The sequence below is a fragment of the Myodes glareolus genome, chromosome 1 (genome assembly GCF_982192425.1).
Source record: "Myodes glareolus chromosome 1, mMyoGla1.1, whole genome shotgun sequence".
In the NCBI taxonomy this organism is placed as follows: Eukaryota; Metazoa; Chordata; class Mammalia; order Rodentia; family Cricetidae; genus Myodes; species Myodes glareolus.
The window spans coordinates 138335845-138352404 of record NC_142026.1 but is presented as its reverse complement, the minus strand read 5'-3'; positions in this window follow the sequence as shown (position 1 = coordinate 138352404).

Genomic DNA, 16560 nt, shown 5'->3' with positions numbered 1-16560 from the left:
TGTGTGGTTATTTCAGGGATCTGAGTTGCCAGGCGGCTGGGAAATGAACAAGTGGCCAGGAACACATGAGCAGCTCCCTCCAGCACTGGTTTAGCATGGAGCATTTCCATTCAGGTCTCACCATCTTTAGACGGAGGTGACTTCATCTGTAGAAACTTTCCTACAGGGAAAATCAGCCCCATAAGCTGCCTGACAGTGGGCTGATCACAAAGCAAGTGTGTGTTTGCAAACGCTGCTCTATTCCTGTGAATCAGATGAATACCTCTGGAAGCTGCAGTTGTCAGAACCTAAAAGAGTCCCTCAGAAGAAGGGGCAGAGCAGAGGCACCTTCTTGGACTCAGACACTTAGGCAACTGTCAAAACATCTATTTATTGGCCATTTTACCTGGACTGCTTTCAGATCAATGCATTCAATGTCTTTATTTTAAAATCCCATGTGTGTGTGTGTGTGTGTGTGTGTGTGTGTGTGTGTGTTCATGTGCCATAGTGCATATGTGTGAGTCAGAGGACAATTTCAGGTGTCTGTCCTTGACTTCCACTTTGATGGAAACAAGGTCTCTTCACTATAGTGGATGGCAGGCTGACTGGCCCTCAGGCTTTGGGGAATCTCCTTTCTCTATTATAAATTTGCCAGAGATGTTCTGGGACTGCGGATGAGCATGGGTTCTGGGGACCATAGTCAGATGCTCACATTGCAGTGCTTGCTTCACCTATTAAGCCATCTTTCTAGCCTACAAACCTAACCTGAAATAAGGTGAGAAAGGTCAACCCTCTCTTACCTTTAGAGACATTTGTGTCTTACATTAAAGTGATGAATGAAACCAGTTTTCTCAGAGCCAGTCTCCACATCTGAGCAACTAGCTACAAGTAGAGAATTGTCCGTAATAGGGAATGAAGTAGCCTGTGTGGAAGCAAATGCCACCTAAAGGCCTATGACTGTGAAGAGGAATTGAGTATTGAGTCTTAACCCTTCCTGGAAGCTGCACTTACAGTCAATCAGAGGCTGAAAACTCCCAAAGTATGACAGTATAGGCAAATACCAACTCCAGCCAATGAGCTGTGCACGGAATCTACAAAGCAGAGGTGGGAAATTCTGAACCACAACTCACTGAGTTCTTAAAATGCTTCCAGGGCCTTTTCCTTTGCTCAAATAAACATTATTGCATTGAATTCATCTCAGATTTTGTAACATGACGGACCTGCTTGTTTGTGTTTTTTGTCCCCGCCTGGTACCCCGCAGACAGCAGGCCCCAGAGAAAATCAACCACACAGAGATTTCTATAAGTTATAATGCTGATTGACCCATTAGGTCTGGCTACTTACTAGTTAACTCTCACATCTTGATTAACCCATTTTTCTGATCTATGTTAGCCATGTGGCTCAGTACCTTTTTCAGTGGGGCAGCTCACATCCTGCTGCTTCAGTGATCTGGGCAGGAGTGGGGGAGGAACCAACTTCCTCCTCCCCAGAATTCTCCTGCTCTCTTTTCATCATTTCCACTTCCTGTCTGGGCTTCCCACCTACACCTCCTGCCTGGCCAATCAGCGTTTATTTAAAACATGATTGACAGAATACAGACAATTCTCCCACACCAAGATTTTTTCCAAGGCTATTTGCTTTTCGTAACTAAGTGACAGCTGATTATAAGTTTGGTAAGTAAGGGCTATGTGTACAAAATGGTAGTCATGTCACAAAAGCAAAGGTGTAGAGAAAATAATTTCTGAATCAATATTTTCTTAATTTCTTTGATTCAAAAGCTGTGACCTCAGGCAAATAAATTGTTGCTCCTCAAAGGAAAATTTTGGCTTTCCATGGTGTTCAGAATCCAGTGTCCCTCAGAGAGACTGGAGAAAAGGTAAGTAAGCCATTTTCACTGGGAAATGCTGGGGTCTTGGATTAGTCCAGTGACTACACACGTGGGGCTGTAACCCACATACCCCAGAGTCTGGGAACTAATGGGGGCTTGGATTAGCCCAGTGACTACACACCCAGGGCTGTAACCCACATATCCCAGAGTCAGGGAACTAATGGGGCATTGGATTAGCCCAGTGATTACAGACATGGGGTCATAACTTACATATCCCACTGTTGCAAATAAAAATTTTTGAGAACAATCCCTTGTTGGGGAGTTTAATATGGTTCTTGACTCCTGGTGATGCTGTTTTGGAACCCTGTCTAAATCCCCCCACACATGGGGCCAGATTTCACAAAGGGGTCACTATTAGCACAGGATATGTTGAAATATTTCTTCTTCTTCATCTTTCTGGAATATTTTATTCAAAGTTGATATCACTTCTTTACACAGTACATACAATTTACCAATGAAATCATTGGGGACTATGAATTTTAATGAGAAAGATTTTCAACTACAGATTCAATTTTATTAATAGACGTGGCACTATCTCATATATTTCTTCTGAAATCAGAATTAGTTAAGGATGAACTCTAAGGGATTTGGCTATTTCATCTGTGCTTGCTCATTTATTAGCATGTGGTACCTTTAATACTTTATTGGTTCCCTTAGGTGTCTACAGAATGTGTGTTAATGATGATGTTGGTTCCCTCAGGAGTCTGTAGAACGTGTGTTAATGAAATTGCTATCATTCCTAAGATGTGTCTTTCTTTTCTCTCTGACCGCTGTGGCAGGCGGTCTGTAAACGTGACTGATATTCTTAGCACATGAGCTGCGGGCTCCAGTGTTTTTCTCTGTTGCTTCCCATTCTATATTTTATCCATCATTGAATCTTTATTATTTTTTCCTTCCCCTTCATATCATGTTTACTCTTTTCTATGAATTATGAAACAGAAACTGAGGTTATTGGTTTGAGGTTTCTCTTCTTTCTTAAATAAATATATATGTATATTCTGCTCTAAATTTAACATTTGCACCAAGTTTGGTTGCTAACAATATAGTTTATACTTTTATTTTCACTCAAATTTTATTTTTATTTCTAAGTTAATCATAGGTCATTTAAAATTATGATTTACATTTCCAATTATCTGAGATGTTTCCAGAGCTCCAGCATTGATTTCCCTTTTAATATAATCACAATCAGAGAACATATTCTAAATATATTGTAGGTTTAGTTAAGTTGTTCCACAAGATTATTCATATTAGCGACTATGCACATTTTAAAGGTGGAATTCTATAAAAATTATAAATTGAGGCTGGAAGTAGTTTTTTGATTCTTCCACATTATTGTTGAATTCCTCTCTACCTGTGCCGCCATGTTTGAGAGCCCTCTCTGAGCAGATTCGCCGACATGAATATTTTCTTTGCAGATGCTAAAGGGTTAGACGTGTTAGACACCTGAGAGAGTTCAACGCCCTTGCCTCCTTGCAATGAACTGGGCCTTTCTCTATTCAAAAAATCTTGCTTTGCCTTGGGACATAAAAACCTATACTACCTGACACCAGTTTCCCTCTCTTAAGGTCTTCTTTCACTTGTGATAGCTTTACCATCACATATTTTCTGTCTTTCACTTTCACCTGGGCTCATACTGGGGATTTTCTTTCAGCTATGTGTAGCTCTAATTTCTGTCATGAGTGGGGTGTTTAAGCTAGTATATCCAGCAGGACAAGCATATGGTTTGGTTTTCTGCTACCATCAGCTGCCAGCTTCCCATATCTCCTGTTTGTTCTTGGCTTTCTCTTGATCCTCCCATTTGCTTCTAAGAGGCTCTTGTTATGATCTCACCTTCTTTCCCTCACTATTTTATTATCTACAATTTTTGTTTCTTAATTCAATATTTTCATTAGGGGTTAACACACAATATTAACCTACTAAATTGAAGCTAAAATGCCACAGAACTCATCTCTGGGAGGATCTCGGTATGGAATATTTCATATCTTCTCTCTCAGCCACTAAAACATTCTGTGCAATTGTCTTAAATCTGCTCACATTATTATTGCTTTTATTTAAATATCCAGTTATATTTTGAATTATTTAAATGATAAGAACAAATTTACATATCTATCTAAGTAGTTGCTATTTCTGGTCTCATTGTTTGTGCAGATGGATATTAATATTTGACATTTAAATGACTGCTATTCCCAGCCCTTACTTTGCGATGCTGCTGAGGATGAATTGATTTGGCTGTGTATATCTGGATAAGTGTTTTTCTTTTGCTTTATAGAACTGTTTCGTATGCTACCAAGTCCTAGGTTGATGGAACTTTCCCTGCCATTCTACCAAAATGCTGCAAAGAGTCTGTTGTCTTTCTCCTATTAGTTCTGGGTATTCCTGGGTGTGCTGTGTTTTTTTACTCTTGATACTCTTAAGCTTGTCTGTATTTTATTTCTGTGGCATGTGTGTATGTGTGTGTATGTGTGTGTGTGTATGCATGTGTGCATATGTGTATGCATGTGTATGTGTATATGTATGTGTGTATGTATGCATGTATATGTAGTGTGTATATGTGTATGTATGTGTGTGCATGTGTATGTATGTGTGTTTTTGTGTGTATATATGTGTATGTATGTGTGTGCATGTGTGTGTGTGTTTTGTGTGTTCCAGAGCCTGGCACATGATTATTACTGCATAGCCTCATCCCTATCACAAGATACCTTCTATTGAGTTGACATTAACCGTGCTGGTCACATGCTTTAGGATTCTCTCCTTCAGATATATCTGTGCTTGGGTTTTATTTAGATTCTTGGAACTGTGAGCTCCTATTTAAGTCATATTTGAATATTCCTACTTTTAACTCTTAAAAATATTTTCATTACCCCGTTTTCCGTAAACAGTCAACTCGCACCTGCATATTCTGTTGTTTTCAGGTTAATCTATTAATCTCACCATGTACACTTTTATCATCTCTAGAACCTTAACTTTTATCCTCACTTTGTCTCTCATGCCTCCACTGAACACATGGCATATATAAGATACTCTTCTGAACACTACTTGCATTTTAAATCTTGCTCCTAAGATTCATCTGGTGAGCTCAAAGTGAACACTACTCTACCCACCTAACCAAATGTTTCCATCCACCCAAGACCTTAGTAACCCACTCAAGTCCCATAAGTAAGTTCTCCATGGCTGAGAGGCAAATTCTCCTCTCAGCTCTCTGTGAGGCTGGGTGCTGTTCTCATGAGGTCTTTGGGAAACCCTTCTCTAGGTGTTGAGTGCTTCTCCCACACATGTGATCAGAAGTGCTTTGCTGGACACATGGTGAAGAAGGGTTCTTTGCATAACTTTAGGGTTATCTATCTATCTATCTATCTATCTATCTATCTATCTATCTATCTATCTATCATCTATTGATCTCTATCTATCTAGCATCTACATATCATCTATATGTCGATCTGTTTATCATCTGTCTGTCTGTCTGTCTATCTATCTGTCATCTATCTACCTGTTGTTTTTCTTCCCTGTACTCCTTTGAAATCTTAGCCTTCCTTCTCAACCACTTCAGTACAGATGGTCTACTGGGAATTCCTGGATCTGCTCATTGTAACCTACCCTGGACGTCCTCTATAATCTGGTAGTGATTCTAGACGTTTCTGTAGTAGAACTGCAAATGAGGCATAGTGGCTCTCTGTCTCCGTCTCTCTCTCTCTCTCTCTCTCTCTCTCTCTCTCTCTCTCTCTCTCTCTGTGTGTGTGTGTGTGTGTGTGTGTGTGTGTGTGTGTACTTGGTCCAAATCTGATTGGAAGAATCATGAAAACTCTCAAGTCAAGCGCAGCAGCTCTTGTCAGCTCCTTCCCACACCTGGTACCCCCACAATGAAGCTGAGGAGTGAGGAGTGGGGTTAGACTAGTGGGTTTCAGTGCTCGAATTTAGACTACAACAAGTTTGAACTTGAGTTCTTTGTCAAGGCTTTTTATCACACCCCTTTAAATCCCAGAGGCACAGAGAGAATTCAGGCTCTCCACAGAAAACTTGTAACATTGGGGAAGCAGTTTTATTTTTTCTCCATGCCACTTAAAGAGGAGCCATATATGGGAAAGAAAGGTTTCATAGGGAGGAAACCAAGATTCGGAGTCAATTCCCAGGACCTGAATACAAAGGAGGGCGTGAAGCAGATGTGTGGCTGTGCAAGGCAACCTTGCCTTCCATCACAGAGAGGGGCGGGGAGAAGCAGATGTCTGTGTGGATTTCCTTACCGTGTCACCAAGCCCAAGCGTTCCTCAGGCAAAGGCAGCAGAAGCACACAGAAGCAGCAACACGATTCCACATTTGATATTTAAGTGAGAAAAAAAAAATCTATCTGGAGCTATTCCAGCAGCATGGTAAATACTATCTGTGCAGGGTAAGAAAAGAAAAATAAATGTTGCCTTTAGCTAGGTAAGCAGAAAGGCTTGGCTTTCTTTGGTGTGAGGACAGTACACTCACAAGAGCCCATCCAGGAGGGCAGGTACCACTGATTTTCCCAGAGAGAACTTTTAAAATGGAACATTTAAGCTGGGGAGTTTTCTCTGTGGGTCAAGTGCCTAACAGCAACCCCTTAGCACCTATGTAAAAAGACAGACATGATTTCATGTGTCTGTAACTCCAGCAGTGTGGGAGGAAGACAGGGCCATCACTGTGGTTTGTTGGCCACCAGTTTAACTCCAGGTAAAATGAGAGACCCTGTCTCAAGGGAATCAGTGATGAGGGATAGAACAGGACATCGGACATTCTCCTCCAATTCCCTGTATGTAGGGACACACACACACAGACATACACACACATACACAGACAAGCAGACACTCACACACACACACACACACACACAGACGCATGCACACACAGGCACATACAGGCACAATTTTAAAAATGAGAGCACATTCACACATGCATTCTGAATACGCCTTGCAGGCATCATCCTCCTACAGCAGATAGGGAACACGTGAGTTAGAGAGGTTGTCCTCATAAGGCAGAATCTGGACTTTGACATTGGATTGAAACTCCTTAAAACTGGTGAGTTTTATAACAGGGGAAAATGGATTTGAATAATTCAAGAGGAACTTATAATCCTAAAGCTAATCAACAAAGGAGCAGTTGAATGACTAAGCCAACATTTGATTACAAACAACAAAGGCACAGTTGGTGTTTAGAAAACACAGTAGAAAGGCCTCTTGCCGATGCAGCAAGACTGATACCTAAGCACTCAGGTTTATTTCCAAAGTCCCTTAAACAAAGCAGAGGAACTTGCAGATGATAATTTATGACACAGTGACTCAACAATGGCCTTTTTGAATGCAGCAGCTGTTCACCACATTGTCAAAACAAGCCACAGGGGCCCCGGAGCAGGGCACAACTGATGTGTGCCCTTCATTTGGGAAAAATGAAAACGTTGGAACTGCAAAAGACATCATTTCAGGTGACTTACAAGAGTTACAGCAAGTCTTGACGTGGGTCACTGACCAAAAATAATACGGCAGGTTTGATCCATGTTTTAACAAATTTTTGAGGTAGGATTTAAAGTTGGACCTACTTAGGGAACAGATCCTGCGTGTGGACACAACCAATGACATCACTTGTTCTCTGCAGCAGAAGCCTGGGGGGAGAGAGACAAAGACCAGCTGATGAACTCCAGGTGATCTGGTGTGAGCCATGCTGGGCTTCAAGATGACAGACTTTCTTTGAACTAGTGGTTCAAGTTAAGAGCCTCAGTTGGTTTGAAATAGGTGGGCTATCATAGATATAAAGTTATTACAATGTGAAATGTTTAATTGAAATAAAGCTATAGTCACTTTAACTTGATTTCAGAAATTGGCTTGGACCTTTTTAAATATTGTTTTTATAACTCTTAATTATATAGGGTATTTTTTGTTTGTGTATGTAGACAGAGACTTCTTGTTCATTTCCAGCCACTCAGACCTGAATAATCACACAGAAACTATATTAATTTCAACACTGCTTGACTAATAGCTTAGACTTCTTATTATCTAACTCTTACATCTTAAATTGACCCATTTCTATTAATCTATGTATTGTCACAAGACTATGCTTTACCGGTAAGATTCTCCAGCATCTGTCTCCTTCGGCAGCTACATGGTGTCTCTCTGACTCTGCCTACTTTCTCTCTATACCTCTGTTCAGATTTCCTGCCTGGTTTTACTCTACTAAGCTATTGACCAAAACAGCTTCTTTAATAACCAATGGTAATAAGACATAGTCATAGCATACAGAGGGGAATCCCACATCATGTGTATGTGTGCGCATATGCATGCCTCTGTGGGTATGTGCACGTGAGTGCAAGCACCCTGAGAGCCCAATCAGATCCTCTGGAGCTGCAGTACAAACAGTGTGAGCTACATGACACGGGTGCTGAGAACTGAACTCATGTCCTCTGGAAGGGCAACATGTGTTCTCAACCAGTGAGCCAGGCCTCCAGGTAAACAGCTAGTTTTCACGGTTAATAATAGAACCAGAACAAGAAACAGACACCATTTATTCAAAGACTTGATTTTGTGAATGGATTAAAGCAAACACTGACATCCGTCAGCCAGTCACGATAAGCACATATGTTAGGTATTAAAAGAGCATTGCTGTTACTGAACCACAAACCACTGTGAAAGCCTGAGAAGAAAGAAGCAGGGGTGGAGAGGCACTTGCAGAGGTTTTGAAAGTCTAACTCTAGGTGGGGCTTCATTGTTTCCCCACTGTAATCTCTATTGGTCTGATTGCTCTTCCACAACCAACCTTTACTATCTGCTACTTGCCTGGGGTCTGGAAATCATTCTAAGTTGCTGGTAACATTCTAGGTCAAGGTCCACAAGAGCTTGCCAGGGAAGGACCTGCTGGGATGATGCTGTGAGCCTTTCTGTCTGTCATGGCTAATCTATTCTACCATGGCAGCAAGGACAGAGTGACCAACAAGACCTGAAGAGATAAGTCCCACTGAACGCCCATAGGAGGAGGCTCACAGACATGGAGGTTTGGATTCCTTAAATTTGTGTGCATAATGACTTGTTCTTCTTTTGATTTGATTTCTATTAACTATTTCACCATGCAAAAAGCTCATTTAGCTTGCAGGCTCTGTAAATAGTTGCAAATCAGAACAAGGGCAGAGGCTGTTCTGTGCCGACCCCTCCTTCAGGCAATTTGGCTGTTGTTTTGTTTAAAAAGTAGAAGAATCAGGATTCAGAAATATAAGAGAAAAAGACTCATAATGGATCCATTCAAGCACAGAGGTGCCTGAGTCCTAAACAGAAAGTTTGGTCTTACAAGGACAGTTCCTAAGCATACAAGAGTGGGCCCACAGTTTCCCTTAGAGGTTGGTTGTCTTCAACAGTGCAAGGCAAGCACCCACCCTGCCTCACCCTTCCTCCACACATAATAAACCATAAGGAAGTCTCCAGACAGCCAATTCCGAAGAGCATGTGGTCCCCAATGGGAACCAGGGATGAAATATACTCGTATATAAAACCTTATTGAGTCCCAGACATGGAGCTTGTTCAGATGCTAGAGAGAGATGCACAGCAAATCGGTACAAACCAGTTATTCTCAACAGAGAAAATACATTTACATGCAATTAAGTGGAAGAGATTCATTAGTGGGAGCTCTTAATATTTAAGGGCTAGACTTCTCCTCAGTAAGAAATTCCACGATTCACTCTATGAGAGTGAGAAAGGGAGGGAGAAGCAGGTGGTTCAAAATGCTGAATTCAGTTTCCTTGCCGACATGGAAATGTCTCAAGTGCTGCGGCGTGCTCTAGGGGGACTTTTAACCGTCTTTGGTTTTGTCAGAAAGTGTTCTTCTTTCCTCCGTTTTAACTAGATGGCAGGGACCAATTAAATTAATGAGCCTCACAGAAGTATTTCTCTTGGAAATGGCAGGTCGTATTAACGTTTTCACGGTGCAGCTTGGAGCTGTGAGCCTCAACATTGAAGGCCTGGGTTGCAAACAATACCTTCATGTATGACAGGTTCTACCGAGGACCGATAGGAAGGTATACAGTTAATGCTTAATGACTACACACAGTTTAGACATGTATGAAAACTGTGGCCCAGTTAGAGTGTCAGAAACGTAAGTCATGTCATCATGTGACATTGCTTGGTCAAGTTAGTTACTGAAGTGTGAAAAGCAAATTCCCTTAGCTGTTCTAGAAAGTCTTAAACACATGGAAAGGGTGACTGACTGTTCACAGGGTTTCCACACCGCACACTTCGGCAATGATCCAATTAAAGGCTTAGTAAAATACCCTAAATATTATATTTTGACTTAGTAAAGACTTAAGAACAAATATATATTTATTGCATGATCCTTGCCACAGTAAAGCATAATTGATGCATGGTGGAGGTGCACTGATATACGGAGGAGCTGCAGTTATAATTAAGATCTTTAAAAGTATATTATTTTTTCTCAATGCTACATTAAATGTCTATTTGTGTAGAAAAAGGAACAACAAATATGTTTGTTTGTTTCAGTATAACCTGTACAGACAGATACCTACTTCTTCGAACAATATTGTGTGCATCAATAACCACACAGAATGGTCTAGAGATTGCATGACTAAAGAAATATTCCTGATAGACTAATCTTATTAGGAAGTGTTACAGGGACTCGCTGTCTTCCAGAGACCCCACAAGTGCCACACTTTGGGGGATGGGGTTCCAGGTAGGATACCTGAGCTATCCTTTGGTCCTTCCATTCTGGCCACCCTAGAGAAGCTCTAGACCTGCCACTGCCAGCCTCAGCTCATCATCCCAGATCACCTCCATCCCACTGTGAGGCGCTGCCACTTGTGACAGCCTTAGTTCTGTATCCATCACCCTCCAGAAAATTGGATGGCTATCAATACTACAAAGACCTTCAGAGACAATTCCCTTTTCCACATGCTAGCTTACCACCCACCTGACCCACTGCAAAGAGTACCAACCACATCTGATTAGGACCAGCTGGAGTTAGGGCCTTGACTCAAAGTGCCTGAAGATTGAAAACAAACATCTTCCAGTTGGCCCACAATCTTTAAGGTTGGTTGGGACAACAACAGTCAAAGAAATTAACACCTACCCAAAAAGGTGATACCAGATATCCATATGAAGAAATGTCATACACACTATAACTTCAGATGCCTAGATCCCTATATAAAAACACACACATGAATAACAAGGACGATATACCTCCTCAAGAAACGAGTATTCCAAGAAAAACACCATTTACCTGAAGCACAAAACAAAAACGTAAAAATAACTTTTATGAATCTGCTCAAGGACCTTAAAGAGCAAATGAATGAATGACTCAATGAAGACTATAAAAACATAGTTATTCATGATATAAAAATAGAATTTAACCAAGAAACAGAATAGCAAAAGAAAAGCCAAACTAAAAAGAGACTCTGGATGAAAAACTCAGGAAGTAAAACATAAGACTCAGAGGAATGTCTCACCAACAGATTAAATAAAGTGGAAGGAGAAGTTCAGGTCCTGGAGACATGGTAAGAGAAATTAACAACTCAGCCAAAGAAAATGTTGAGTCTGAAAAATCTAGGTAAATCCAGAAAATCTGGTACACTGTGAAAATACCAAATCTGTGAATAATAGGTATAGAGGAAGGAGAAGGAAAAAAAAAAAACAGATCAAAGGCACAGAAAAGGATTTTAAGAAAATCGCAGAAGAAAATTTCCCCAATCTAAGTGATGTCTTCAGAATGTCAAGCGCATGCAGAACACTACAAAGGCAGAATCAGAAAAGAAATCCCTAAAACATGAAATAATGAAATGTACAGAAAAATGAAAGGATATTAAATAATGCAGAGGACAAGGACACATTACAGTAACACTGGACTTTTGGTGGAGACAAAAAAAAGAAAAAAACAGAAGAACCTGGACTGATGTTCTACAACTTCAGAAAGACTACAGATGCCAGTCCATACTTCTATACCCAGAAAAACTATTGATCATAATTGAAGGATAAAGAAAAAACATTCCCTGATAAAAGCAAACAAGCAAATTATGGTGACTAATACAGGTCTCAAGAAGACAACAGGAGGAAAAAATTTCAGTCTGAAGAAACTCAAGAGGATACAATGAATAAAAATTAAAAAAGCATTCGGCCAAAAGAGAAAAAACAGAATATAAAAAATACAACAAAAAATTTAAAAAAATAACAGGAACTCATGCATCCTGTTCAATAATAACTTTAACTATTTATGGTCTGAATTCCCCCCAGAAAACACACAGACAAACAGATTAAACAAGAAAATGTAATCCATCTGCTGTTTGGAAGAAACACACCTCACCGTCAAGGACAGGTACTACCTGAGGGAAAAAGGACACAAAGAGGTATTCAAAGCAAATGGAATCAAGAAGCAAGCAGGCCAATCTATTTTGTTATCTGACAAAACGATTTCAACCAAAAACTAATCAGACGAGATATGGGAGGACACTATATGCTAATTAAAGAAAAATGCACCATAATTACAATTCTAAATATTTATGTTCCAAACACAAGGGTATCCAGCTCCATAAAAAATACACGATTGCAGATAAATCACATATTGACCCTAATTCAGTGTTACTGGGCAACTTCAGTTACCCATTGTCATCAATAGTTAGGTCATCCAGACAAAAACTAAATGGAGACATTGAAGTTCAATAATGTCATAAATAAAATGAACCTAACAGACCTCTACACAACTTTCAACACAAACACTAATACATTTAATAAAAAATATCCTTTTTTCCTCAGCAGCCCATGGACTTTCTACAAAGTTGACCACATATTAGGACACAAAGCAAGTCTCAGCAAATATAGGAAAATTGAAACAAGATCCTGCATCCTACCTGACCAACAGGTATTAAAGCTGGACAGCAAGAACAATAAAACAGCAGAAAGTTCTACAAACCTCCAGAAGCTAAACAACCCGTTACTGGATGAGAACTGAGCAGAGGTAAAAATCCAGGAGGAAATTACAAACTTTTTGGAATTGAATGAAAATGATAACGCAGAATACCCAAATCTCTAGGACACAGCGAAGACAGTTTGAAGACAAACATTCACAGCACTAAGTATCTACATCAAAAAACTAGGGAGATCTTATATCAGTAAGTTGAAACACTTGGAAACATTAGTAAAGCAAGAAAAAACAACACTCAAAAAAGTTTAAATGGGAAGAATTAATCAAATTAAAGGCTGAAATTAATTAATAATTAATAGAAGTAAGAGAAACTATACAAATAATATATGAAATGAAAAGTTGGTTCTTAGGGGGGAAAACAACAGAAATGACAAACCACATTAGCCAAAAAGAAGAGCAAGAGGAATGCAAGTCAATATTATCTGAGAAAAAAAGGAAGATATAACAACAGACACTGCGGATTTAAAAGACATTCTTTGAAAATGTATATTTCACCAAACTGGAACATCTAAAAGAAATGGATAAATTTCTTGATATACATGACCTACTTAAGTTAAATCAAGATGAAATAAACAATTTAAAGAGACTCATAACCTCTAGTGAAATAGAAGCAAGAGTCAAAAATTTCCCAACTAAAAATATCTTATAGAGAATGTGCAAAATGAACTAACATAAAAATTCTTCAAATTATTCTTCCAAACAGGAACTAAAGGAACATTTCTAAATTCTTTTTTTTAAAGTTACTGTTACCTCATGACATAACTACACATTAAAATCATGACCACACATAAAGATCAATTTTGAAAAAATTGATTTTTTGATTTTGATTTTTTTATTTTCCCCAATATCCCTTAAGAACATAAATGCAAAATTCTTGCAAAACAAAAGTGGCAAGGACGATCTGGAAGGAATTGATGGGAAACAATATGATAAAAAATATACTGTGTGGAACTCTCAAAGAATAAAATGAAAACTAGAAGAAAAGAGAATTTTTCGTGATCTTTGCAAGAAAAGAAACTAATGATGGAGCAACACTGCTGCTGCAGTCTTGGCGAAAAGTCCTTCTAGCACACTGAAGGAGAGGGCTGCGAATGCATGTGCAGTTTAAGAATGTTGAAGCACCTGGAACCGCCTCATTTCAGACAGGAAGAATTTACACAGATGGAGCTGTCTACAACCGCACTGTATTCAGTGAATATTTGATTGAATGTCAGTCTTCACACTAGAGGGGAAAGTACTTCAAAGATGATCAAAAATGAAGGAGAAAAAGAAGGAGGAGGAGGATGAAGAGGAAGTAGGAGAAAGAAGAAGGAAGAAGGAAGAAGAAGGAAGGAAAGAAGAAAGGAGGAGGAAGAAGGAAGAAATATAAGAGGGAGGAAAAGGAAGATGAAAGAAGGAGGGAGAGGAAGTGGAAGAAGATGGAGGAAGAGGAGGAAGAAGATGGAGGAAAAGGATGAGGAAGAAGTAGAAGAAGAAAAGGAAGGAAGAAGGAAGGAGGACGAGGAAGAGGAAGGAGAAGGAGAAGGAAGAAGGAAAAAGAATAAGAAGGAAGAAGATGGAAGGAGGAGGAGGGGGAAGAGGATGAAGAAGAAGGAAGAAAGAAGAAAAAGGAAGACGACAACGATGACTTGAAAAACTGGGAAGCTTGAAAGAAAACAATTGCCGGAGCTCACATACAGTAGCTTTCAGAAACCCCCGCTGCTGACTCAGAAGTTTCACACAAGATGAGAGATGAAGCAAGTACACCATCACATCGCAGGCTCTTCATGATGTTAAGAGACAGAATACAGCTGTTTCAAGGGCATCATGACAGAGTAAGTTGAAACCCAGAGGTAGCTCAGACATGAATTGTGAGAAAGGGAGGCTAACATGAAGGGGAAGTGTTGTTTAAAAGATAAGCTCTTGTGTAACACCTGTATCACTACACGGAGGGTGAGTCATAATCCCTTCTTCACACTGCACGCCGAAACCTATCACAGAATGATGGCACAAAGACAAATGAAGAGCCAATCGCTGTAGCTTCTGCAGAAATAGTCTAGATAGCAATATGTCTGTGAGGGAGGAAGAGGAAGCAAGGTGAGACAGGGCACACGTGGGCAACAAGGAAAAACTGACAATAGTGAAAACATGAATGAGAGGCTTGCATTAAAATAAAAGTTATTGCTCATCAAAAAAGATCCCTGAGGCAAGGGGTAAGTCAGAAACTGAAGGATCATCTGCCTGTCTGCTGTATGTCTGCTCAGCAAAGACCATATATGCAGAAGACATGAAGATCCCTAACACTTGGCAAGACAAGCGACTGCCTGGCCAAAGAGTAGCAAAGCCTTCACAGTGCAAAGCATTCACAGAAGAGAACCTCAAATGGTCAGCGAGCATTGTTCTCGATGCTCAGTTGACTAATGAGAATTAAAATACAGGATAGCAACTAGCAAAATAACAACACTGTTAAATGAAACACGCTCCAAACCCCCAGTGCTCTCGAAAATGTGAATGAGCAGGAATTCAATGATGGGGATGGAAATACGCTACCTGCTTGGGATAGTGGCTAGGCAATATCAAATTAGTGAAAATTCACTTGTTTTGTAATATGTCCAGCAATATACACTCCCAAATGAATACCTGTCTTCACTATATTCCACATAAGTCATAACAACCAAAATATGGGACTAGCACATAAGATTAATATAATAATAAAGTAAGACTTTAAGTTTGAGTCTTGTTCCAGGCAGCGTTTGTTTCATTTTTATTTCTTGAGTCAGGGTCCTGCAATACAGTCTAGACTGGCCTAGGACTCACAATACATCCCAAACTGGCCTGGAACTCACGGACTGGCCTTGATCACATGGGATTATAGGTACTCATACTACATCCAGTTCAGGTTTGTTTGAATTTTGAACTTGCTTAGTTTATTTAAAGTATCAAAGTATAAATTATGTGTCTATGGATTTGCCTTCTTTCTGATTTGTGGGAAGCGCAGAGAAGAAATTATAGCTAATATACTCAGAATTGAACAAGTATCTTCACCAATTCTTTCCGACACACACGGCAGCTTTCTCCTTTCAGTTGAAGCAAAAATTTCCATTGTCAACATGTTGCATTAACTCCTGCTAATCTAACAGAAGAAATTCCGATTTTAGTTTTAAATTGAATGCTTAAGTCTCTTCTATTAATCTACACATGATTTTTGCTTGTTTGTGTCTTTTCTACCCACTTTCCCAAGCCCATGCCTGTGTCCCCTGTAAAGCCCTGGTGACATAGGGTTCTTTTTCTTCTGTTCAGATTGCACTGCCCACTTTAGCACAGCACCTGCCTTCCTGTTCTTGAGCGCTGTATTAGCATCTTTGATGCTGGTGAGTAGATGGGAGGATGTCAGACAAACATTTCATGGAACCAGAAATCATTCTTTTTCAAGTTGTGCATTGTGAAAACACATCTGAGAGAAGACAGCCCGCACCAGCCTTCCTGCCCCCTCTACCTAAGGGATGCACAAGCCATTTGGTTCGTAATAGTGTGTCTGGAGAAGGCTTCGCATCCTCACCAAGTGAGGAGAAGATGGTCCATGAAGATGCAATTCATCATGATACAAAATCCTGAAACTTGAGGATTTTATTATAAAGAGATTTGCTTTGAAATAAGCATGTATTGTGTTGATGTTTAAAACAGCAGCCAGATGCATGCAGAAGCAATAACCTATACAGACTGTTGTCTACTTACTTGCATTTCCGCCACTGGGTCCCAGCATTGTGCTTATTCTTAGCAGGGTCCTAGTGAGG